General features: G+C 44.6%; 1 protein-coding gene across 1 annotated transcript in view; it reads left to right on the top strand.

The window, feature by feature from the left end:
• Nucleotides 1-25,855, top strand: part of DACH2 (dachshund family transcription factor 2) — a gene marked incomplete at both ends in the record, with an annotated part of 408,589 nt that overhangs the window by 74,987 nt on the left and 307,747 nt on the right. The window lies entirely within an intron of this gene.

Genomic DNA, 25,855 nt, shown 5'->3' on the forward strand with positions numbered 1-25,855 from the left:
CTGGAGCCCAAATAAGGGGCAAAACTGTGGAGTTAGGCCTTTGCCTTCATTTGCCACTTTATCCCTCTGTCTGATAGTAGGATTGTTGACATCTCAGCCAGCCGATGAGAACCTAATCTACAATTCAAGTGTTTCTTATTTTGATTTATTAACTCTCCTTTTCTGTGAAACTTGAGAAGTCTTAAGTGGAGAAATGCCTGGGAACTTTTCCAGCCCTTGCTGTTTGTGTTTCAGGTGTCTCTATTTTCTGTTGATCGTCCCTCATATGATTCTGTTCCAATTTTGATTTCTAGGGATACGTTGTGGATGCTCTTTAAAAGTGTTGTTAGCGTGTACACATGCTCACTAGAGTTCTTCATAGTTCAGCTCTGTCGCCTTACCACTAGAGGTTTAATCCATGAGAGAAAGGAGGCATGCATCTGGACTTTTGCATATATAGATGCAGACAGAAGATCTCATGGTATCAGGGTCGTGCTTTCCTTTCATAGCTTCCATAAGTGTTCATCTAGAAAACAAATGTAGTGGAATGTGCTTCAGTTGGAGTTATTTTTATAAATTCACCTAGATCCACCGTGTGATCAAATTTTCTATTAAAATTTGGTAAGTATGTAAACAAAAGAAAGAAGGGGTGGAGACTCTTAAAAAGCAGGAGGAAGTGACAGATCAGACAGCCCAATCATGTGGCAACAACATGAAAGATGGTAGCCCCTCTGTGCATGACATTAGACATGTCTCCGTGGACACGTGTAGAGGGAGAGCGGGTATCAGTGCACTGGGTCTATCCCTAAGTGTGAATGCTGGCTTGTGTATAGGGAGTCTGTGCAGGCTCTTTCCCATGCTCGAGAACATTTGAAAAAGAAACGTTCTTGATCACGGGGGGGGGGGGGGCACCCACACCCCCTACATGCATACATTTCCTAACTGATTGATAGTTTTAACAGATGGCCAGTCAAAGTTTTGCTACTCTGCTAGGTTTGCCCCTGACTGAGAGCCATCCTTGCTGTTGGCCTTGCTAACAAATGGTACATAATAAAATAAAAACTACCACTTGCTCAGTGGCTTTAGGGACTGTTAGGCCACAGCCAAATAAGAAGTGATCAACTGACACTTTTCAATTAGTCAGTAGGCTGGTGTGCCTTCCATGGGTATCTTTCATCACATGAACAAGTCCCTTGGATGTCAGATGATTTAAAAGGGTCGTTTTGGTCTATGGCAGGTATCTTCAACCCCTTTAAACCTTTGGGCGCACTTGGAGTTTTGAGAGGGGGCAGTGAGTGGCCCCCCCAAAATGGCTGTCACTGGAGGTGTGGCCAAACCTAAAATGGCTGCCATAGGAGGTGGAGCTGAATGGAATACCTCCCTCCTCACACTGCCTGGGAAGAAAGGAAGCCTGAAGGGGTAATAGAACCACACACTGACTAAGGAGTGCCCAGATGCTTACCAGCCCACCTGATTCTTCAGTGGAAAACCCTTTTATTTGAATGAGGGCAGCCAACAACATGCCCTGCCTTACAATGGCTCACTCACTTTCTTAAAAGCTTGGTTGGTGCCAAGGGAGGTGCTACTGGGCATCATGACACCCACAGGTACCACACTGGGGAACCCTGGTCTATGGGTTGGGATTGGTTTTTCCCATCCCATCAAGGATTCTAGGTTGATATGAAAATATAACTCTCTGGAAGCCCAAGTAGTGAGTTGGAAAGATCCACAGAGAAGCTGGTTTTCTGAGCATTGGCATGCACCATGCGGAGCTGAAATGCGTCAATCTCTGTTTGACCCAGCTTTTCATAACCACCAGCTGTGAGCGTGTAGCCGGAGCACCGTAAACCTCTGACATTGTATAAACCATGCTCAAGCTCTTTCGTTGTAAAGGTGATCCCAGGGAATTGTTTGTTAAATAACCCCATGGTATACTGTACATCATTTTTATTCTTTGTAATAAAGATGGAGAGGCTGCATGCCATCTGCACAAAGTTGGCTGGATGCTTGTATAAAACATTATGTTCCACAGCCGCACAGATCTCAGCAGGTGCCAATATATTCACCTTCTTGCCATTCCATTCTTGAGGAAGCAAAAACCTTCCTCCAAACCTGCATGGCCTTTTTACAGAGTACAAGAAGAAAGTGCCCTGCCTCCAGGAGCTTACAAAAAAAATTTTATCACAGCATGGGGGGGGGGAGGTGGAAGGTGGAATAATTGGGGGTAGGGCTGCCAAATGCAGCCGGGGGGCGGAGATTCCCCCGCTTCGGACCTCCGATTACCGGCGCGCCGGAATCGGGGCCCGGGGGAAACCCCACCCCCACGTGCGCGTCACCCGGAAGTGACGTCGCACGCTGGGGGCGGGGCCACGCGATTTGAGGGGAAAACAAAGAGTTTTCCCCTCAAATGGCAGCCATTTGAGGGGAAAACTCTTTGTTTTCCCCTCAAATCGCGTGGCCCCGCCCCCAGCGTGCGACGTCACTTCCGGGTGACGTGCACGCTGCGCGCGCGCGCTACACGTGCGCGCACACACCCAGGATCGTCCGGGAGCCCCCCGCTCTCGGACGATCCCGATTTGGCAACCCTAGTGGGTTTGGTAAAACAACAGAACAAATGCAGTCTAAGAGTGAAGACCTCAGCTCTGGTATTTCTAGAATCCCTGTATTTTCCCCCTTTGTAAAAGAGAGGCTCCGCCTCCCTTATTAAGCATATGGAGCAGAGGTCCATCAGTGGCTATTAGCCATAAGGTATAGATAGGGACTCTGGGGCAAGTGATGCTCTGTCATCTTGGTGCTTGGGGGGGGGGTCAACAGTGGGAGGGCTTCTAATGTCCTGGCCTCACTGGTGGACCTCCTGATGGCACCTGGTATTTCTGGCCACTGTGTGACACAGAGTGTTGGACTGGATGGGCCTTTGGCCTGATCCAACATTGGCATCTCTTATGTTCTTATGTTCTTATTATGAGATGTTTGGCCTAGCCCAGGGGTGGCCAAACTTGCTTTATGTAATAGCCACACAGAATAAATGTCAGATGTTTGAGAGCCACAAGACATGACCAAATATTACATGTTTTTATTGAAAAACATGCAAATTTGCTTGTTATAAACATTAAATGAGACTGGGTGAAAGAGCCGCATGTGGCTCCCGAGCTGCAGTTTGGCCACCCCTGGCCTAGCCAGTCCCGGTGGGTGGTGTTTTTACCCAGAGGTACTTACCTTGTGATTTCCAGGGCTTCATGTTGGAGGCCTACAAAAATATACTCTGTAGAGCCAGCACCATTGGCTTCTTTCAACTCTGCAGGTGGGGAATTTTTTATGTATTAGAAGACCTGTACCACATGGATATATTTCACAAAGTGCTCACCTGCTACTGTAAGTGGTGCACCTTTGAGCAATTTGTGCATTTTCTTATTTATTAAAATATTCACACCTCACTTCTGCTGCAGACCTGGAAGTGATGCCATTGTGTTGGGGCCACAGGGATCTAGTTGGGGTCTAGTTTCCACTGAAACTAGAGTTTTGGGAAATCACTTCTGTGTTTGCATCTGAATTGACATTTCAGTGTTAGTACAACACCAATTAACATGTCCTCACCGTCCAAAGTTCCTACCAGTTGCCAAATGTAAACATAAAGCAATAGGCCCCTTCGGGAATTCAGAAGTATACTACCTCTGAACATGATGTTTCCATTGAGTCTTTATGGCTAATAGCTGCTGATTGACCTGTTCTTCATGAATTTGTCTTATTCCCCTTTTGAAGTTCTCTGTAGGAACATATAAATGTTCTACCATCCTTGCATGCATTTGCTGATTCATATAATTGGAGCCACCATAATTTTGGTCTCCAAGATCATTGGCTGACCTGGATGCTGTCAGAGGTGGTCATGTGGTGGCCACCGAGCCGCCTTGAGCTGGCCTTGGCTGGGAGGGCGGAGTAGAAATTTAATAAATCATTCAAATCACTGGACCTATGAAGAGAAATCATGTGATAGATACGAAATCTGGGGCTTGTTGCAGTGATCAAGAACGTTTCTGCCAACTTGAGTTTAATTTCTGCGGGGAGAGTAAGATAGAGACAAGGAAACATGTACTTTTTGAGTGTAAACTTTATCAGAATATTCAAACAGTTTATATATTTCCGATCTGTAGCCAGTTCCCTAGATAAATTTTCTCTAAAGGTGGTGACATTTACTATTCAAACTATAAAAAACCGGGAAAAGTTGCTAAACAAAAATATTTAACCTTTTACCAATTTTAAATCTAAAATTTTAGAATCGGTATTGGAATTTGAATACCCAAGTTTTAGGCCGTGGCTGTTTGTAATTGTATATTTTGTTATTTGGTTATATTTGGTTGTTATCACAAATGTGTTATGGTATGTTGCTATTTGATGGATCTCTGACTGTAATAAACAGATTGATTGATAATTTCTCAATGAAATTCTGAGTAAAAATTCTTCTACACCTGACAGACAGTAGATTTTCCCATTCACTCAAGGTGCATTTAAATTAACTCTTTGAAAGTGCTCTGTTTCTAGTCTGCTTTGAAAACAACATTGTAGGACCAGTATATCTGGCTAGACGTCATCTCGACAATTCAGATTTTTTGACTGATGACTAATGGCATTAAATTGCCAGCAAACTAATCTTTTGGGTAAACTGCTTTAGGTAATGGGGCAGTGAAAGGAAGCCATGTGTCTGCACATTCAAACAGTACAGCAAGAGGTTTTTAAAAACTTCTTTAAAAACCACATGGTCCAAACGATGTGCCCAGAGTAGGAATTTAGAAGGAGAACCATAGTCCTTGAGGCTGTGGAAGAAACTGGAAAGTTCCTTAATATTCACCATTTGCTCTGTGGCGTGAGATGTTGCTTATGAATATGAGGCCTCTCCTGGATTGCATTGAGAGATTCTTTTGTAAGCATGTGTGGCTTTGCAGGTTGAAGAAGACTGTAAACTTCTTCTGCCCACAGAAGAGCTCATTCTGGCATACTCCCATTAGGACTCTTCGAGCAGTGATTCTGTCTTTCCACCACCACATATATTTTATGTTTTAACTTAAAGGAAAAACTTCTTGATTATGACTTACATTTGGAAGTTTACGCTGATGATTAACAGAGAGAACCTTTTCTATGATGTGCCCTGGTTCACCTCGCACTAGTCTTAGTAGACAGACAGACAGACAGATTTATTGCATGTTTCCACCACCACATATATTTTATGTTTTAACTTAAAGGAAAAACTTCTTGATTATGACTTACATTTGGAAGTTTATGCTGATGATTAACCTTTTCTATGATATGCTCTGGTATGATGTGGCCTGGTTCACCTGGCACTAGTCTTAGTAGACAGAGAGACAGACAGATTTATTGCATGTGGCCAAAGGCCGTCACAAAAGGGAATTAAGAATATAGCGGTAAAAAAAATGATAATTACAGGAATGGCACGAGTCTTAGTATCTTTTGGTTCATCCAGTTCACCTGTGCCTTTCCCATCATCTTCTACTTGCTCCTTTTAACTGGAGATGTCAGTGATTGAATCTGGGGCCATCTGCCTGCCTAGCTAAGGCCCTGCCCCTTTACATACCCAAACAAAGCTTTTAACATTTGAATGAATCATTTGCCAATTTAATTGGAACACTGCCAGATTGGTGTAGTGGTTAGCCTAGCTAAGGCCCTGCCCCTTTACATACCCAAACAAAGCTTTTAAAATTTGAATGAATCATTTGCCATTTTAAGTGGAACACTGCCAGATTGGTGTAGTGGTTAAGAGCGCAGACCCTAATCTGGAAGAACCAGGTTTCATTCCTCACTCCGTCACATGCAGCTGCTGGTGTGACCTTGGGTCAGTCATAAGTTCTTTCAGTGCTGTTCTCTCAAGGACAATTCCCTCAGAGCTCTCTCAGCCCCACCTTCCTCACAGGGTGTCTATTGTGGGGAGGGGAAGGGAAAGGGACTGTAAACTGCTCTGAGACTCCTCCAGGTAGTGAAGGGCGGGGTATAAATCCAGTCTCCTCCTCCTTCTGTTCATGCTGTGTTTTATTTTGGATTGGTTTTATTTTTTTTGTTTGGACTTCTTATGTGAGCCGCCTTGAAGTGTTAATGTAATGGGAAAAACGGGTACTTATTATTTATTTGCTTAATTCATTTGATGACCATCAGGTCATAAGGGAATTAATAATCTAAGCAAGGAGGTTGATAATTTGTAAGCATTTCAGCCAGTAAGAGTTTGCATTTTTTAAAAAGTGGATAAAGCTCACTATAGAATCCTAAAACCTACGTAAGCATACTCCTACCACAGATTTCTGCCCCTGAAAATGCAGATAGTGGTTTCTGTGCAGTCATGCCTCTCTTCCCCCAACCCTTGTGCTACTGTTAAGAAGGCCCGAATACTTACATGATCTGTCCTCTTGAGCTGAACACTGCAAGATGACCAACTTCTGGGTTTCTAGATATGAGACATTTCTTATATGCATGATTTATGTCTGTGGAGAATCACTGGCATCTACATTTCAGGAAGCAGAATGAATGAAATCAGAATTGAGTTGTTTTCTCTCTTTCCCCTTTCTAATCATTTGACCGTTTCCCATTGTACCCAGTTGAGGGAATACGTTGAGTGAAATTATTTAATGTCAGCGCTGTAACTCAGATATGAAGGAAATCCGGAATTGATGGCTTTGTATGTTTCAACCAGGAAAAAATCCCATTCCTTTTTTAAAAAAAAACAGATATGTATAACAGCTCAGTATTAATTTCAGTCTAATTTAAACTGTATTTATTATGATGATTATAGCAGCTGTTTAATTATAGTGAAGGCAAGGTTTCCTAACAGCTTGGGAAATACAGCAACAATCCTATCAGTGAAAGATCCCCACTAGTATTTGGGGGGAGAAAAATAATAAATAGATATTATGAATTGGGCCATATCCCAGAGAGCTGTGCCTGTATCATCTTTAGCCTACAGTAATTTATAAGATCATTTTGGATCTTGTCTCATGCTTGTATTGCTAGGTTAAAATGGGTAAAGTGAAACTGTGTTATTAATCCTATATGCACATAGCACATAATGTGGTTTGAAGAGGAGATTCGCTGGTCATGGTCTGCATGTTATAGGATAGTCCTGGGTCATCCAATGGCCATCTTGTCATGTGACTGGAGGACTGGGGGGAGGGGCTGCTTCTTGGGGCAAAAACAGAAACCTGCAAACATTTGGCTCAGCCCTCCCCCAACATGTATTATGATTTTCTTAAAGTCACTTTTTAAATTGAGGGCTTTTCAAAGTGATTGTGAATGCTATGGAAGGCCAGGAGTATTGATTTTTTTAAAAGAAGGAATTAGTAGTTGCTTTGCTTTAGCTATTTAAAGCATTTTATGTCACCTTTCCCTGCTTTCCCCAAGACAACAAACAATCAAAAACGTTAAAACAAGCTTTTAGAATACATCATATAAAAACAATTAAAACGACTGAACAGAATGTATGCACAGTTAAAATGTGTATACAGCAAAGCAGGTCAGAAAGTAAGTATTCACCTGTTGGTGGAGGACAATAATAGAGGGGTACAGATGGAGCTCTGTGTGTGTGTGAATTCCATAACAACTGATAGAAGTCCTTTTTTGGGTTGCTACCTATCTATCCCCAGATAGTGAAGACCACCAAAAAATGGTTAGTAGAACATGCATAGCTGCATGTTCAAATCAGGCCAAGATTCGCTGGTCGTGGTCTGCATGTCATAGGATAGTCCTGGGTCCTTCAAGCTGAGTATTATGTTTTTGACTGGCACTGGTTCTCTAGGGACTTGAGCAGGAATTGGTCTTTCTCAGCATCTATTTAGTGAGCTCCTTAAACTGGGACTTAGACTGGCTAAGGAGCTGCTGTAGACCTTCTGTCTACTTTCTACGTGTGATATTTTGAATAGAAATAACATGAGTTATTCCTGTTCTGGGTAATAAAAAAAAGATCTTGGCAAGATGGGACAAATTGGTCTTGTTCCTTTACCAACACTTTGGTCTGCAAAATCATAAGGCATGAAGCTTTTCATAACACGGAGAGCATTCTCACCTGATAACAGCTCTATGCAGACATTTCATTGCGTTCACATGAATTGCGAACCCGCCAGCTGCATGTATAGGGAGCAAAATGCACGTGAACACCATCTCATATGAATGGGGCAACATGTGGATTTTCTATCCATGCATTTCCCAGTTCACACAAGATGGCCACCATGTATATTTTGCTCCCAACTCATGAGGTTGGTGGGCTCCTGGTTCACATGAACGGAACAGCATGTGAGCAAAGAGCTGAAGTCTATAGATTAGGTTGCCATTAAAAGCCCAAGAACAGAAGGCAGTTCAAAAAGTGGGCATCAGTAAAGCTCAAGAAAAATGTCTAGCTTGTATTTTGCCATTGTTGGTTGATCCTCTCCTGCCTGTCTTCCTCCTGGAGCATTTGTGCAAGAAGTGTTCTGTTTTCCAAATATACATACATTTTTTTTCTGGGCTTCATTAATGCTGTTGCAAATGACACAGCTGCTATAACGGTAGACTCCAGCTGCTAACATTCCAAAGCCACGGAAGGAAGTCGCTTTCAAGAATCCCAACGTGAGTGTTTTGCCTTATATTGTTGTTCAAACCCTTTGCCCTGTCCATTCAGAAGTTGCCCGTACTCTGAGTTGGAGGCGCTTGTGGCTCTTGAGGGTCTTTCTCACCACCTTTGATCCGGGATCTCTGGAGCTGCTGGGGATTGAACTGGGGACCTTCTGTATGCAAAGCATGTGCCCTCCCACTAGGGTACAGTGTTCCCCCTTTTGGGGGCTTGACCTGAGGCTGCCAGTCCCAGATCTGGAACTGTGAAATAGGACATGCATTAGCACAGGCGCACAGTTTGTGTTCCGATAGTGCGATAAATGGAGATTTGCCCATGATGGGTGTGAACGCAACTTCTTACTGTGCTTTCTTTGCTTCTGCCCCTTTCCTCATTTCATTTGAAGGCTTCTTGATGTGAGTCTCTGAGGCCCCGGTCATACGGGCCGGATATTGCGGCGCGGGGGGGGGGGAGAGGCGTGGCTGTTTGCCCCGCAGCGAAATAACGCGCGACTGAGAGATCAGGCATCCCCTCGCGGTCCCGTCGAGGTCCCGTGGTTAGGGGGAGGTGCCAATCACACAACGCGCCAAAGAAGCAGCACGGCACGGCAAACGGGGTTGTGGGTTTTTTTAACCTGAAGTATGCGCATGCCCCGTTGGGTGCTTGTGCGCATCCCTGGAGACTTAAAAAAAAACACCCTTTTCGCAGTGGGGCATGGGCGGGCGCCGGATGCCACCGGAAACGCGATCAGACGCCCGCCCATGCCCCACGGTTTCTGGAAATTAGTACCTCCGAGGTACTAGTTTTTAACCACGCATCTTCGGAGGGAAGCCTCGGGTTCGCCATGGGAGCTCTACGTTTCCCAGATGTGGCGGTGAGATCGCGCCCGGAAAATCTGCCTATCTTCCATCGTAGTAGCATGGCTACTGCTCCGTGTGACCGCAGCCTGAGATGCCTTTGACATCCAAAAGTGGGTGTCTGGAAATTGGACTCAAAACCTTGGTTTAACCCCAGTATAGAATCCCAGTGACAAACTGTGTTTTCATCTTCTGTTATGTCTGGGTGCAACCTGTGTTTAACAGTGAGGTTCACTGGTACACCTGAGAGAGTCATTTTATTTTGATCTTATTTGTCAATTGAAATACCAACTTTTGATTCCAAAAAGCAGGCAGGGCCGTGAAGCGGCATTATGGTTGGTGAGACCAGGGTGGAATTTGGGGCCCAAGTATGAAGTTTATTAGGTTTTCAGATCACCACAGAGCCAACTTATGGTAACCCTGTGTGAGGTTTTCAAGGCAAGAGATTAGAGGTGGTTTGCTGGTTCTTGCTTCTGTGTAGCAACTCTGGGCTCCCATCCAAGTACTAACTAGGGGCAAACCTGCTTAGCTTCTGAGATCTAGCTAGTCAGCGTTCAGATCACCATACCAAACCAAAAAAAAAAAAATTGTTTTAGCGGTTGGTCCAAAACTACACTATCTGATTGGTTGCTATATCTACAAATAATGTCATTCTAAACTAACTGGTTTTATAAAAGGCCTTATTCCTCCCAGAGGAATTTCACCGATAGCAAAATGCTTCAATGTCCTGACTTCAATTTAACAACACTGGATTTTCTGTGTATTTTTCACCGTGGCGTGTATGTGCAAATGAAGAACAAGCTTGCCCCATAAAGATTCTTAACCAGAAATCCTTGCAATATTTTACGAGGCTTCTCCCAATTATAGCTTTTTAATTAGCACAAGTCATTAGTTTCTGATTAGTTTACAGAAGAATAAGAAAGGGAGAGGGTTATTGCTCTTTAATAAGATGCCTTGATCTGAATTCTTAAAATGTTCAATGTGTCTGATGGTGTGGAGTGTTTGAGGGTGAGGGCAGAGTATGATGTAGGCCTCTTTCTTCCAGATCATCTCAACTGCTCTTGGCGGGGTAGTAGAGTCCCCTTCAGATTCCTTTTTTAGGTCAACACTTACTTAGGAGAGGAGGATGAATGCCGGCCAGAAAGGGGCAGGGGAACAGCTATCTTCCATGTGTATTCGGAGGTGTCTGAGTCCCTCAAGAAGATTGTACTGTACGAGTACAGTATATGTGAGTCTACCCTGAGAGGAAACCAAGATTAATATGGCTTGTAGAGGACCCATGCTTATCAGTAATGAGGAATACGACAGGGTGGTCAAGGGAAATAACCTTACAAAAGTTCCTGCAGTCCTCAAGCTATAGCAGGTAAGTGAGTGCTCTCTGTGGTAGAAAGCCAGAGTTGTTTTCAGGGTGAGGGACAATGTTTTGGGCGTGCGAGAATCAGGTATTCGGCCAGTAATGAGCCTTAGATGTCGCTGCAGTGAAAGTCAGCCGTTAAGTACGGCTTCAGAGAGTTCAGTCAAATTCAGAATTTTATTACGGTGACTAGACCGGCCATATACATATAGTTATAATAAAAGTTTTTACGAACATACAGAATACAAAATGCACACAAAAAATTTAAAAGATTAGAGGTTTAGTCCTCCCAAGTTCACCTTCCCAGTAAAAATCAGCTAGCAAACTGGTGTTTAAATTCCACTGGTTTTATCCATGGTGTTATCACTTCAGTGTGTGATAGTGTGGAGATAGTGGTCTTTCAAGTCCCATGGGATTATTTGGAAGCTATTAGCATTGAAGTGTGCATGGGGAGATGTATTCTTGGTATGCAAGGGTTTATGTGCCTACTCTTGAAATAGCTGGCAAAAGTTAGGTGTCCTGTGTGAATTCCAGTTGGAATGCATGAGAGCCATTGATACACATGATAGGAACATAAATATTGTTCCTGGTAGAACTGGTAAGGTTGAAAGCCACAGAAATTATATGTCACACATTTTTAAAGGATTCTTTACACTTTACTTTTCTTGTGTGCACCTGTCAAAAGTTTCACGTGTACAAGTACAAGTGTAATGTGTGAAAGTGACAAACTTTGGTTTGTAAACAAAAGGAATATATCAATGTACTGATCAGTCAGATGGTATTATCCAGTTAGTAGCACTTTGGGACAGAGATGGGGTTTACTTTCTTGTATGTTTTAATTAGAGATCCAGCTTGCACATTTTTAATGCTAACAAAGCATTCTTTATGTCTCTATAAACCTTAGAGGACCTTAATTTATTTATTTGATTTTTACCCCGCCCTCCCTGCAAGCAGCATCAGGGTGGCTTACAAAAGATAAAGCATAAAACAATTATAACATAAATAAAACTATACACACAATCTGATGTCATAAAGTGCTAGGTAGTTAGTTGTAATTAGTGCTCAGAGATGGTGGCAGTGATAGATTAGTGTGATCTCTGGTCTGCCTTGCTCATCAGTTTCCTGTTCTTATCCTACAGGCTGTAATGATGGAATCAGGGCACGAGCTCTATCTTTCTCAAGTGTCGTAATGATCCTTGTTAAAGTGTTGTTGGTGTTATTAATGGTGGCGGCTCCTTAACTGAAGGCCTGGTGGAAGAGCTCCATCTTGCAGGCCCTGCGGAACTGTAGAAGGTCCCGCAGGGCCCTGATCTCTTCTGGGACCTCGTTCCACCAGTGCGGAGCCGCCACCGAAAAGACCCTAGCCCTGGTTGTTGCCAGTCTGACATCTTTGGGGTTTGGCCACAACTCTTGGCCACTAGAGGTGCTTCTGAAAGTCTCCTCATACTCATTTCTCCATAGATTTTGGATTTGGAACAACCAGACCTTGTTTCCAAAGTGGAACCCATGAGGTTGGAATCCGCCACTGTCCTATTTTATATTTCTAAATTTTGTACAAAATCCTCTGCATGTACAGTCTGCCAGAGCTCTCAGTTCCTTTGCATTCCCCCCCCCCCGGTGTTGATGCTCACATGCACATTGATTAAACACTACATAAGAGCAGTCTTGATGGAATTCTTTGTACACCTAGTATCAAGATTTGTATGGTGTTTTATCAGTATGCAGCAGCCACATCTGTTCAACCGTCTGTGCCTGTCTGTACATCTTTATTTTGGTGCTCCCCCAAGGAGCTCAAGGTGGTGCACCTGGTTCATCCCTCATTTTGAGCCCTTGAGGTAGTGCAGGATATGAGTGTGTGACTGGTCCAAGGTCATCCAGTTAGCTTTATGGCTGAATGAGGAGATGAACTCTGGTCTTAATCTGACGTTCTATCTGTTACATCCTACTGAGAGCCAGTTTGGTATAGTGGTTAAGTGTGCGGACTCTAATCTGGGAGAACCGGGTTTGATTCCCCTCTCCTCCACTTGCACCTGCTGATGTGACCTTGGGTCAGTCACAAGCTCTGGCACAGCTGTTCCTGAAAGAACAGTTTGTGTCAGAGTTCTCTCAGCCCCACCCACGTCACAGGGTGTCTGTTGTGGGGAGGGGAAGGGAAAGGAGTTTGTAAGCCGCTCTGAGACTCCAAGTGAAAGGCGGGGTATAAATCCAATCTCCTCCTCCTCCTCCTGGCTCTCATCAGTGAATCACAACACAAAAAAAAGAATCTTGGTGGAATTACAGATTGCTTTTTTGCTGTGTTTTATCAGTGTGCACACAGAAGGAGAAAATTTATGGAGAGGTCATTGCAAACAGTGCATGCTTCAGTTTCGGAATAGAAATCCTTCTGTTTGCCCCAGAATTGAGGAAGAATGAAAGGCAGTACAAAGACATTGTGGAACAATGCAGAAAGGGAACTGGTGGGAAGTCTGCTCGTCTGCCTGCTGCACACAGTGGCAAATTCATCTTTTTTATTACATGGAATCAGAAGGGTTTCGGATTCATGCTGAAAGGTACGTCCTCTGTTCCTGAAGAAATCCTGATTGGAAATATTTATGGATTCATGGTTCCGCAGTTGACGCATACTGATGCCAGTAAGAATGTGCCAAGCGTGAGCATTTCCCTCTCCTTTTGGGCAGCCTTGTGTACTTGGAATGCTTACTCTTGATTGTTATGTGCATTTTGGATTTAGACATCGTATTGCGATATTTTTATACTTTTCCTTTAGGGATCGTTACTCTTCGGCATCTAGCACGGGAAGTTTCAAGGTCAGCATTACTTGAACAGTTGTAATAGTCCCAACAGAAAGATAAATATATATTGACTGTAGCTCAAGCTCGGAATCTTGCAGTTGGTGAAGGTCAACGACCCCTCTGAGGTGCTCTTCAACCTTCAAATGTCTATAGGTTAAATCGCTGATGAATTGCTGTGCTCTTCTAAGGGGAGGAAGCGCACAGGCTCTGAGCACCTGCATCCCTGTGCATAGCAACTTGTGTATAAGTCCCACTGAATTCAGTGAGGCTTATGCAGGTCTCTGTTGTGTGCATTTCTGGAGGAGGGGAGCTGGAGCAGAGGGGAACCCAGTTTCTTATTGCAAGGAAAGACCTGAAGTTGCGTCAGTGGTAGAACATCTTCTCAGTGCGCAGAAGGCCCCTGGTCTGATCCCTGGCATTACCAGATAAAGGATCTCAAGGTAGCAGATGCTGAGAAGGGGCTGTGGCTCAGTGGTAGAGCATCAGTTTGACATGCAGAAGGTCCCAGGTTCAATCTCCAATTTTTTAAAAAATCGGGTCATACTTGATGAGAAAGACCTCTGCTTGAGATCCCGGAGAGCTGCTGTCCGCCTGAATAGACAGAACTGACACCAATGGACCAAGGGTCTGGTTCAGTAGGAGGCAGCCTCTTGTGTTCACGTGTGTGTCTTTGGTTGTTTCCCCTGATCTGATAATGTCTTCCTGGAGTAGGTGGAATGCGGCAGAAACAACCTTCTTGGAAACACTCTGGGATTGTTGGGGCTGTTTTGAATCCAGACAATGAAGGGGTACGTTCTCCAGCCTGGAGGTTCCTAAGTTCAGGGATAAAAATGGAGCGTGACAAAGGTCTGGAGGGATTGGAGGCTGAAGCACAACAGGCAGAAAGCAAGACGTAGCTTTTATTTAAGACATTTCTACCCTGCCTTTTCAAACAAGTCCTTCCCCCTGTGGTTTAATTTAAATTTAAAGTCTAGGTTGTTCTTTTTTTTGAGCGTATGAAAGTTTGTATTGGATATGGTAAAAATACAACAATAGCACAAATAGTACACATTTTGACAGGTGTATGTAGAAACAAAAACAGTAGTGCATAGTCAACATGACAGATGGTATTTAGTGGGTTTAACAGGTATAACATAAGAGGGAAAGTAAGATGCTATGGTGCTGGAGAAGACTCTTGAGAGTCCCTTGGACTGTAAGGAGATCAAATCAGTCAATCCTAAAAGAAATCAACCCTGACTGTTCCCTGGAAGGCCAGATAATGAAACTGAAGCTCAAATACTTTGGCCACCAAATGAGAAGGGAGCACTCACTGGAGAAGACCCTGATGCTGGGAAAGATTGAAGGTCAAAGAAGACGAGGATGGCAAAGGATGAGATGGTTAGACAGTGTCACAGATGCAACGAACATGAAGTTGAGCCAACTTCAGAGGACGGCGGAACACAGGAAGGCCTGGCGTGATCTGGCCCATGGGGTCGCAAAGAGTCGGACTCGACTGTGCGACTGAACAACAACAAAAGATGCCTAGAGGATTACAGTTATTTTACCAGGGACACATGTCATTGACCACTTGAGGAATCTCTTGTAGGTTCACCAGATATTCGAGGACTGGAAACCAGATTGGAAGAAAGTTGGATGAGTGTCTTCGGGCATCCAACTGTGCTATGTTATCTGTCATTTTTGCCATCACATAGTACTCCCATATTTTTTATGCCAGAGAGAAAGATCAGGGTGTCAGATTCCACAACCAACAACTGAGTACACGCTTATCAGAAAGATTATACTTAATTGCAGAGCTATAGATGCAGTAACAAAGTTACTGTTAAGAATGGTGTCGTCCCTACAAGCATAATGGGATATAGAGTATTCGTATGCACCCTCCCCCCCAGGCCAATTAGCCATATTCCTGCGCGCGGGAGAAGGAGCTCCAGGCCGTTAGAGCCGAAGCTGGGAACCGAAAGTGCTCCCACGGTTCCCTGAATCCCAGACACTACACACCACCTGCAAGGCCATAGATAAGCAAGCGTTACAGAAGGCAAGAAGGAATGCAGCAGTACTTGGTACACAGGGCAAGCAAGCATCCCACCCCCAACCCTTATGGCAGCATAGCTGACACAGGGGCAGTACAATGCTCCCTCTAAGCTGTGGAGTCTTGTGAGCAAAAATTCTACTTTGTGAGCTACTGGCATTAAAGTTGTGAGTGAGTGATTTGGCCACTGCATAAATTAGTATGCTCTGGAGCCATCCTTCCTGAGCTAAGACAAAAATGTGTGAGCTGGAGGCTAAAAAACTGTGAGCTAGCTCACACTAACTGAGCTTAGAGGGAACACTGGGGCAGTAATGCTTTTCTAGTGGGTGGCAATAGTGGTTTTTGCAGCTGATAGTAGAATGGAGACTGTTTTCATGGTAGGCAGTGCACAGTGTTCTGGTTAAAATCTAAATCTTGATGAAAGCTACCAATCACAGTAAAACCATAAATATGGATATCAGCAGCAAATCCAAATTACAGACATGCGAGGGAGCCCCATGTGCATGCAAGGGGACAGCAGAAGTATCTTCTGACTCCCATATGAATAGCAAACTTCATCTGTTTGCAATTCTATCACAGTGGAATGACAATCTGAGTGGATTTCTCCAAATCTGTATCTGCTGCCCTGTGAAGTGGGAGGGCTTTTAGTTTTGGTTGTACTGTTCCATTGACCAAACAAGGACAGAAGGTCTGAATTCTAGTATTTTTACTAGACCTAGCCAATCCAGATATTTTACAGGGCCAGCCAATCATGTGGGTCAATGTCGCCCCGCCCCTTATCCTGTGTGTCTGACAGGACAGCTAGGTCTCAGCCTTTGGTTCTGAGCAGGGGTCATTTCCTGCAGGAGCGGAGCTCCGGCAGTAAATAGTCCAGGGGGCGGGCACATGCAACAAGCCCTGCCCCTTCTCCCAGCAGCCCTCAGTCAGAGCAAGAAGCAGCCAGGTAAGTTGCAGTGGGCGTAGCCTTCTGACACACTTCCGGTGACTTCAGGGAGTGTGGCATATCCAAATAAGTTATGCTAATGAGTTATGCTAATGAGCTCCTGCACCTATTTTTCTACTAAATGACCCCTGGTTCTGAGACTTGGGTTCTGAAGTAGCAGATCTCTGGGTAGCAGATCGAAATGTCAAGGACCTCAGCCAACCCAAACACTTGACGGATTCTTCTGTACATGTCTGTCTGTGTTAATTACTGCTCCTGTAAACTGAACGTAGGCAACTATAATTTAAAGATAGCCATTTGGCTACACTTAATGTTTTTTGCATAGCTGGTCCCAGATTTTTGTTTGTTTTTGTTTGTGTGTGGTGAACAGTTCATCTCTTCAAAGCTCTGTAGCACACAGATTCAGAGACGCAATTTGGTAAAAATCCCTAATAGTGTGTGGAAGTATTACCCTCAGTATGGCTTATCAGTACGATGACACAAGGCCCAGCTCCATGGTGTCACTATTATCCTCTCCATGAGTCTCAGGAATTGGGCTGCTGAGTGCCTAAACCTGAGTGCCTAAAGAGTTGCCTGAGTATACGCCAAACCCCGGACAATCCACCTTTGGGGTTGGGGGATTTTTTCCTTTGGACCAACACAGATTTATGTATTATATTTATTTATTTTATCGGATTTCTACCCCGCCCTCCCAGCCAAGACCAGCTCAGGGCGGCTTACATAAAATCGGCACATAATTTACAGTAAAACATAAGGTATTTTGTTGTTGTTGTTCAGTCGCACAGTCGAGTCCGACTCTTCGCGACCCCATGGACCAGATCACGCCAGGCCTTCCGGTCTTCCGCCGTCCTCTGAGGTTTGCTCAACTTCATGTTCGTTGCATCTATGACACTGTCTAACCATCTCATCTTTTGCCGTCCCTGTCTTCTTTGACCTTCAGTCTTTCCCAGCATCAAGGTCTTCTCCAGTGAGTGCTCCCTTCTCATCTGGTGGCCAAAGTATTTGAGCTTCAGTTTCATTATCTGGCCTTCCAGGGAACAGTCAGGGTTGATTTCTTTTAGGATTGACTGATTTGATCTTCTTGCAGTACTTGCCCTCTGTTCTTCCCCAGTAGCATATTGGACACCTTCCGACCTGAGGGGCTCATTTTCATGTTTGTTGCATCTATGACACTGTCTAACCATCTCATCCTTTGCCGTCCCCGTCTTCTTTGACCTTCAATTCAAAAACAATTCTAAAACCATTTAAACCACACAACATAGTAAAGTGCTAGTGTCGTTCATTTCACCATGGCTGCCGCTACTCAGTTCTCTCTTCTTACAGTCGGCTCCTCCGTCTTCTTTTGATTGTCCTTTTGGCGCCCAGCTCAGGCTGTTGTTAGAAATTCCAGGTTGACAACTTCTTACTGCTGAGTATGCATAGCTAGATAACTGGACTAAGTCCACCAATGTTTGCTGCTGCTAGATGGAATAAACAGCTTTAAAAGAAGAAGAATTAAATGTGTGGTGGATGAGCTTGTTAGCTATATATGTAGTTAGCCAGGACCAGAATCAGGTGTGGTAGCTAGGACAGGGGTGGACAGGTCTTTTAGGTGATCCAGAAATTTTCCAGTGGGTCACTGCCCTGGATGGTTGTTAGCAGCCTGGAGTGGGCAGGAGTGTGCAGCTGTGTTGGCGGCACCACAGGGGCTGTTTGTGCTTGGAAATGGCAGTCGCCGGCGATGGCTATTTGCTCATAGTCGGTTGGTATCAGAGTGTGACCTCAGTGGCCTTTGCAGCAACTGGCTGTTTGGCTTGGTTGAACTCCTCAGTCTGCCTGTAAGTAGAGCATCCATTTTGGAGTTTGCACACCTCTGATTACAAAAATGAGGATTACAAATGATGGACGGTGCTTATATTTTAAGAGCGCTCAGAATCTCAACATTACGCAGGCCCAGATTTAATCAAAACATTTCCGTAAACTGTGCTTTTCCCTGAAATGTACTCTGTTCCTTTTGGCTAAAAGTTAAGCAACCTCCTCCCTGTGTTTTACTAATTAGCACCTGAAATATGAAAGAGATATTTATGTGTAAATTTAAAGGATTGAAAAATTAATCTGTGACCTTCATAAATATTGCACTGTTGACCCATTTTTTAAGAGCTCACCAGATTACGGCCTACTGCACCTGAACTATATAATGCATTTTTAATTCCAGCCCCATAGAGACCAGATGCTTGAGTTTACCTGTGAAAGGGTCCTGGAGATAATAACCTTCTCTAGAACAAAGTTGGATATATTCTGCTCCTGCATTTGTATGGTGCTTTGTCCTGTTGTTTACTGGCCATTGGGAGCCACATTGTAGACGGTGTTCAGTTTGACAGATAGATGGTTTTGATCTATCAGTCATTCCCCCCATCCATTCAGGAGGTCAGAATGGTGTGGGTAGATGCATATATTGTCATCCCAACCTTCCTTCTGGGAACCTACATGGTTCTCACCTTCTCCCATCTTCTCCTCACAGCAGTAGGGTAGGCTGAGAGAGTGTGACTGGCCGTGGGTCATCTGGGGGGGGGGGGATTTGAATCCGAGCCTTCTTGTGCTAACCATTCTGCCTTCCTAGTTTCCCTTTGATACATGACTCCTTGGTCTGCCCTTCTGTAGCTGAAACATACTATACATTGTCTTCTCCACAGTGTAAGAGTAGACTCAGCCATGGCCACAAATTTACCCCCTACAAGCTCAGATATGTGCTCCCTCTAAGCTGTGGAGTCCTGTGAGCAAAAATTCTACTTTGTGAGCTACTGGCATTAAAGGGGTGAGCAAGTGATTTGGCTACTGCATAAATTGGTTTGCTCTAGAGCCATCCTTCTTCCTGAGCTGAGACAAAAATGTGTGAGACGGAGGCTAAGAAACTGTGAGCTAGCTCACACTAACTCAGCTTAGAGGGAACAGCTGATCTAGTATCATCTTACTTCATGGTTGCTTGCATCAAATAGAGTATACAGTTGGCAGTTTAATGCGCTATCCATTTGGCAAGCCAAGCTGCAATGCATCATGTTCCTAGTTTGAGGACCATGCTGATGCTCCATTCTGCTCCTTGTGGTCAGAGCCACATAGGGTATTTTGTGCAATGCCCATGTGTAAGAAACCATCTCTGTTCACTTGGAGGCGCGATATAGATGTCCTGCTAAGTCAAGAAAGCTTAACTGTGTTCAGGTGTGATCTGAATAAATTTCCAACCTACCAGCAACCAGAATCAGAAACTATGGTTTGATATCCATGGTTTGTTATAATTATGGTTTGCAAAACATCTGAATGGACAGGCCATCGTTATGGATGCTTTTCTGTCCCTGATACTAAGCACACCATGAAGAAAGAAGTGTGTTTAAGAACTTGTGTGTTTAGGAGATAGAAACTCAGTCCATGTTTGAGTTCCCACTGTGGACTGAGCAAATTGGGGTTGGAAAAGTAGTGTATGAACTGAGCCAGAATATCTGACCTGATAGAGCAAAAACTAGTCCTCTCAATTTTCTCCTCGTGAAGGAGTAGGCCATATTCATGCTAGTAACTTGGTCCCAAAACACCTGTTGGCATTGGCTAGATAGGGAAAAGCAGGTCATCATCTCAGAACACATTTGCCTTTCTGTGTTAAGAAGCTCAGTCCATGTTTGGGTTCCCACTGTGGACTGAGCAAATTGGGGTTGGAAAAGTAGTGTATGAACTGTGCTAGAGTATCTGACCTGATAGAGCAAAAACTAGTCCTCTCAATTTTCTCCTCGTGAAGGAGTAGGCCATATTCATGCTAGTAACTTGGTCCCAAAACACCTGTTGGCATTGGCTGTAATTTGGAATGCCACAACAGTTCTGATGTGCCCATGGTGATACTCAAGTGGTTCTCTTTAATCTGGGAAAACACGTTAGGAAAGCGACATGTTTAGAGCTTATCCTCATAAGAACATAAGAAGAGCCTTGATGGATCAGACCAGTGGTCCATCTAGTCCAGCATCCTGTCTCACACATGGCCCACCGGTTCCTCCGGTGGGCCAACAACAGGGCATAGAGGCCGAGGCCTTCCCCTGATGTTGCCTTCTGGCTCTGGGATTTAATGCCTCTGAATGTGCCCCTCAGTCACCATGGCTAGTAGCCATTGATAGATCTATTCTCCAAGAATCTATCTAATTTCCTTTTAAAGCTGTTTATTCCTGTGGCCATCACTACATCCTCTGGCAGCAAATACCACATTTTAATCACTCTCTCTGTAAAGTAGTATTTCCTTTTGTCTGTCCTGAACCTACTGCCCATCAGCTTCATTGGATGCCCTCAAATTCTAGTATTTTGGGAGAGGGAGAAAAAAATTCTCTTTGTCAACTCTCTCCACCCCATGCATAATTTTATAAATTTCTATCATCTCGCCCCCTTAGTTGTCTCTTTTTTAAATTGAAAAGTCCCAGACTATTCAGCCTTTCCTCATAGGGAAGGTGTTCAAACCCCCTAATCATCTTGGGTGCCCTCCTCTGTACTTTCCCCAGCTCTGCAATGTCCCTTTTGAAATATGGTGACCAGAACTGTACACACTATTCCAAATGAGGCCACACCATAGATCTATACAGGGGCATTACAGTATCAGTCATTTACATGAAGGAGAATGGGCTACCCATAGAGAATTCCCTGTGTGCCTTGGTTCCCCCTGTAAGTACAGTGGCGGCAACGCTCCCTCTAAGCTGTGGAGTCTTGTGAGCAAAAATCCTACTTTGTGAGCTAACGGCATTAAAGTTGTGAGCGAGCGATTTGGCTCCTGCATGAATCAGTTTTCTGTGAAGCCCTCCTTCCTGAGCTAAGACAAAAATGGGTGAGCCGGAGGCTAAAAAACTGTGAGCTTGCTCATACTAACTCAGCTTAGAGGGAACACTGACTCTGGCGGCACTGCATGGCGCCACGTAATTATATTCGGTTGTTCACTGAATTATCAGTAAATAGCGGACACGTTAAAAGGTGAAGAAAAGGGTGAAAATGCACTTCTTGAACTTTGCCAAAGACTTCCCCGAATCCGTCAAAGTTGTCATGTTAATACAATAGTAGGAGCCGTAGGAAGATAACATTTGTCAGAGTTGCCATTGTCTTATACATAATAACTAACTATAGATTTTTTTATACGTGTGTGTGTGTGTGTGTAGATATATATATATACTTTATATGTATATATAGTTCCAAACGCTTTAATTTTTAAATCTTCATCTTCCCCTTTCAGTGCTTGGGGGAAAATATTCTTGAAATATAAAGAAACTGCCCTGTGGTCAAAGATAGTCTTAACTACCTGTCAATCAAAAGGAGAAATTTGTTGAGACACTTAATTACAAGATAATGTAGTCATCAAAATGTCGTTGTGGTAACTGACAGCTCATTTTGGACTGAAAGCGTAGAGCCCCCTCCCCTGAGGTCAGAGATGTTCTGAGGTTAACTCAGTAATGACAAGTCCTTTATTATCACATTATGACATTGGGAAAAAATTGCAATTATACTAATAAATTAATAACAGTAATAAAATGACAGTCATAATTGCATAATATACATGTTGTCAACTGCATTTTGGTGACATGGTTTGAATTTTTATTTTAGCAGCACTCTCTTACATTAAGTTGTTCCAACTTAGTACAAACATTCTTTGCTTTTCCAGCTTCAAGCAGCCGCAGTAGCTTTTCAGCATATGGCCTGGGAACAAAGAACCCGGTAAATCAGGAGGGCCTCTCCGCTGCTTCAGCTCAGGCAGTTGACAACATAAGACCTGAGGCCTTTTCCAGTTGCTTTTCTTCCGGATGAACACTAAGATCTTGTTTGTGAGTTAGAGTTTTGCCCTGGGAATTCCCGATACATCACACTCTTCCCCATGTTCGTCTTGCCTGGCCTTCATCAGAGCCAAAGCTCAGCCTGGTTTAGTCAGGTGCATCCTTTCTGTTGCCACAACTGAATATGCGCAGTGGTTTTCAACTCTCCAGACCCAGGATCCACCTTTCACCCCCAGGCAGCACAGTACCCTAAAGCATGCAACAAGAAGGAATGTGTGACCTGATCTCAGAGTCATGTGACAGGAAGAGGAGGAGCCCTGCCTATGATAAAACGGAATCCTCTCCACCACTGTGTGATCCCAAAATCTTCTCAGGGTGTGTGTGCGCGTGCACAAAGAGAGGCAGCAGGTCCTTCCAAAAATCAACACTTGAGGTTTCTAGTCCATGGAATGAAGACGGCTGTATTCACTCACTGTAGCTCAACCACCGCTATGATGGGAAGAGATAACAGGCTGGAAGGTGTGGCTTCTGGAGTTTCCATATCTCTTATTGAGCAAGAAGTACATACATGATAGTTTTCAAGAATAGGTTGAAGGGAAGTCCCATTAACTTCAAACAGTTGATGTGTCTGTCAGGATGCACGTTCTTGGTGCAGACATTTGGAGCTGCTTTATGCTGTCAGGCCATTGATACGTCTAGCTCAGTATTGTTAGACTGTCAGACTAGGATCTGGGAGACCCAGGCTCGAATCTCCTCTTTGCCTAGGACGTTTGCTGGGTGACCTTGGGGCCAGTCACACCCTCTCAGCCTAATGTACCTCACAGAGTTGTTATGAGCAGTGTTCCCTCTAAGCTGAGTCAGTGTGAGCTAGCTCACAGTTTTTTAGCCTCCAGCTCACACATTTTTGCCTTAGCTCAGGAAGGAGGGCTCCAGAGCAAACTAATTTATGCAGTAGCCAAATCGCTAGCTCACAACTTTAATGTCAGTAGCTCACAAAGTAGAATTTTTGCTCACAAGATTCCACAGCTTAGAGGGAGCATTAGTTATGAGGGTAACTTGAAGAGGAGGTGAAAAGTACTGGGTCCAGACGTGGTAAGTGAAACAGCTCATAGTTTATTTCAGCTCAGGAAAACAAGACAAGGAAAGCAGGACCGGAGGCCTCCTTATATTCCTATTGTGAACCACACCCAAACACACACACACACACCCATGGTGGGATTATTTATTTATTTATTTATTTATGGATTTATATCCCACCCTCCCTGAAGGCTCAGGGTGGCTAACAATGAGGCACAAGTGCCAAGTTAAAAACAGATAAAAATAACATAAAAGAGAATAAAACAATATAATACAACACAACAAAGTGACGGTGCTCCATTTATCACAAGATGGGATCAATCTTAATCCAACAACAACGTTCCGGTAGCCTGTCATCCCTTTCTCCTTCCAGGGTCATCTCGCACCCCGGTGGAACCACATACTGGTGGTAGTGGTGTGAATGATGCAGAAGTTACGGTGATGGAATAATGGCGGCAGCTCCTACTCAAAAGCCTGGCGGAAGAGCTCCGTCTTACAGGCCCTGCGGAACTCAGAAAGGCGCACTTGCCTTCCATAAGTCACTCTGGGATCCTGACCGCCCGATTGGGTGTGTTCTGGGGTCCGTGCTGGCTATTGTCTAAGAGAGCGAAGCTTAAGCCGTTCGCCTGGCTGTGTGAGGACCCGACCGCATGCGCGGTCTATGTAAGAACACAACAGGAGGAGAACAATGTAAACCTTTGGGGAGAAAGTAAATGAAGTAAAATAAAAAAGGTCGTCTTCTGTGACTGCCACTAGCTTTCCAGGTTGAATGGCAAAAAGGGGGGGGGGGGGTCTTTATCAGCACTGGGAACCTTTAGCTGTAGATGCCAGGGATTGTACCTAGAACCGTCCTCATACAAAGCATGTGTTCCAGTAGTGAGCCACAGTCTCTCCCCAGACTCAAACCCAAAGTCCCATTAAGTTCAATGGAAAACTTTTTGTACTTGAGTAGCACTCACTGAGGTCAGTAGCAATTTGGCTGCATAACACTGGATGTGTATTTTATAAGGGTTCTCTTATACTAAGCCCAACTTCATAATTTTTTTTTTAAATCAGTTATGTCACACGACCCTGACGACTCCCCCTCGCTGCCACTGGATTCCTCCAGCCCCCGTTGCTCTGCCACCTTGGTGACCCGCCCGTCCAAGCAGCAGGGGCCTCAGACACCTGAACAGGGAGGGTGGTTCCGTCACCATCCCTGCCACTACGTTCACTCTGGATGTATGGCACTGCCCCTCTCTCTGCTCTGCAATGCCACCTCCTTCCATCCAGGTCATCATCCCTGGCCTCTTATAGCCGCATCCTTTTATTCTCTCCTCCCACCTTCCCGTGTTCCCTCTGCTCTCCCCATCTTCCTCCCTTCCCCAGCCCCGCCCCCCTACATAATGGAGGACACCAACTCCTGGGAGGGACTTCGTTCTCTGTTATTCCTTCCGGCCTTGGGTGCAATACAGTTGGGTGGCTCCATGTGGGGCGTGGCGCCAGGGTGCGCTGGTGTGCTCTCGCACCGGGCCTTAGGCCCGGCGTGGCCGCCTGGCCATGTTTGGACGATCTCCCGGAGTGGTCTCGTTGGGACCGCGGGGGCGGGGGGGCAGTGGTCCCGTCATCGGGACAAGTTATGTGTGAATAGATTATCTTCCTCAAGGGCTCCAGTATTACCAAATGTTCAGGTTGCATCTCTCACACCTGACTGATCCGGAAAAAAAGAACCCCTCTTATTCTTTCCCCTCTTCTGTCTGTTTTCTTCTTAACTGAAGCCAGGACTATAGATTGAAGCTTAGAGTGACTACATTGTCTCTTGAGGATTGCCAGGCTTCGGAAGAGGCAGAATGGCTCAGCCTCAAGATCACCAAGCTTTGATAAAACGTTTCTGAAGCTGGCCCCATCTCCAGCGTCTGATCTGGAGCTCCACATGTACGGGAGCTAGGAGTACCTGTGTGTACAGGCCCATCTGTCCCATGCAGCAGAGGAGGCATCTCAGTGTGGATGTGTCCTTGAGCCTGCACAGCTGCTGATTCTGCCCAAAGAATGGAGACGGTTTGGTGGTGGTAATGGTAGAAGGCTCCTCTGTGTGCAGAGCTCTACCAGTGGTTGCAGGATCAGGGCAATGGACTCTAGAGCAACTCCTTGGAGTAAGTCAGTTTGGGTTGTCTCTCTCAGACATCGTTGTGAACCTGTTGTAAATGTGCGGCTTCCCTTTCCCTTTTAATGTTGGGAATGTGATCCACATAAACACTTGTTCTTAGCTGGTATTTAGTTTGCTTTCTGCAGACTGCTTAGTTTCTAGCATAGCGAACTTGGTCCAAGGATGCTAGGTTTAATTTTAGTTTTTAATTTTTGCTTACTCAGAGAGGAAATGTAAGTTAAATTCTTGTTGACACGTTGCTCACCTTGGTGTTGGTGCCAAAGGTCCTATTGATTTCACTGAGTAACATCTTCCCTTATTGCTCTAGTCCATTTTTGTTTTAGTAAGATCAAGACAAGCCCGTT

This window comes from Gekko japonicus, unplaced genomic scaffold, assembly GCF_001447785.1.
Source record: "Gekko japonicus isolate JY-2015 unplaced genomic scaffold, Gekko_japonicus_V1.1 scaffold585, whole genome shotgun sequence".
Lineage (NCBI taxonomy): Eukaryota > Metazoa > Chordata > Lepidosauria > Squamata > Gekkonidae > Gekko > Gekko japonicus.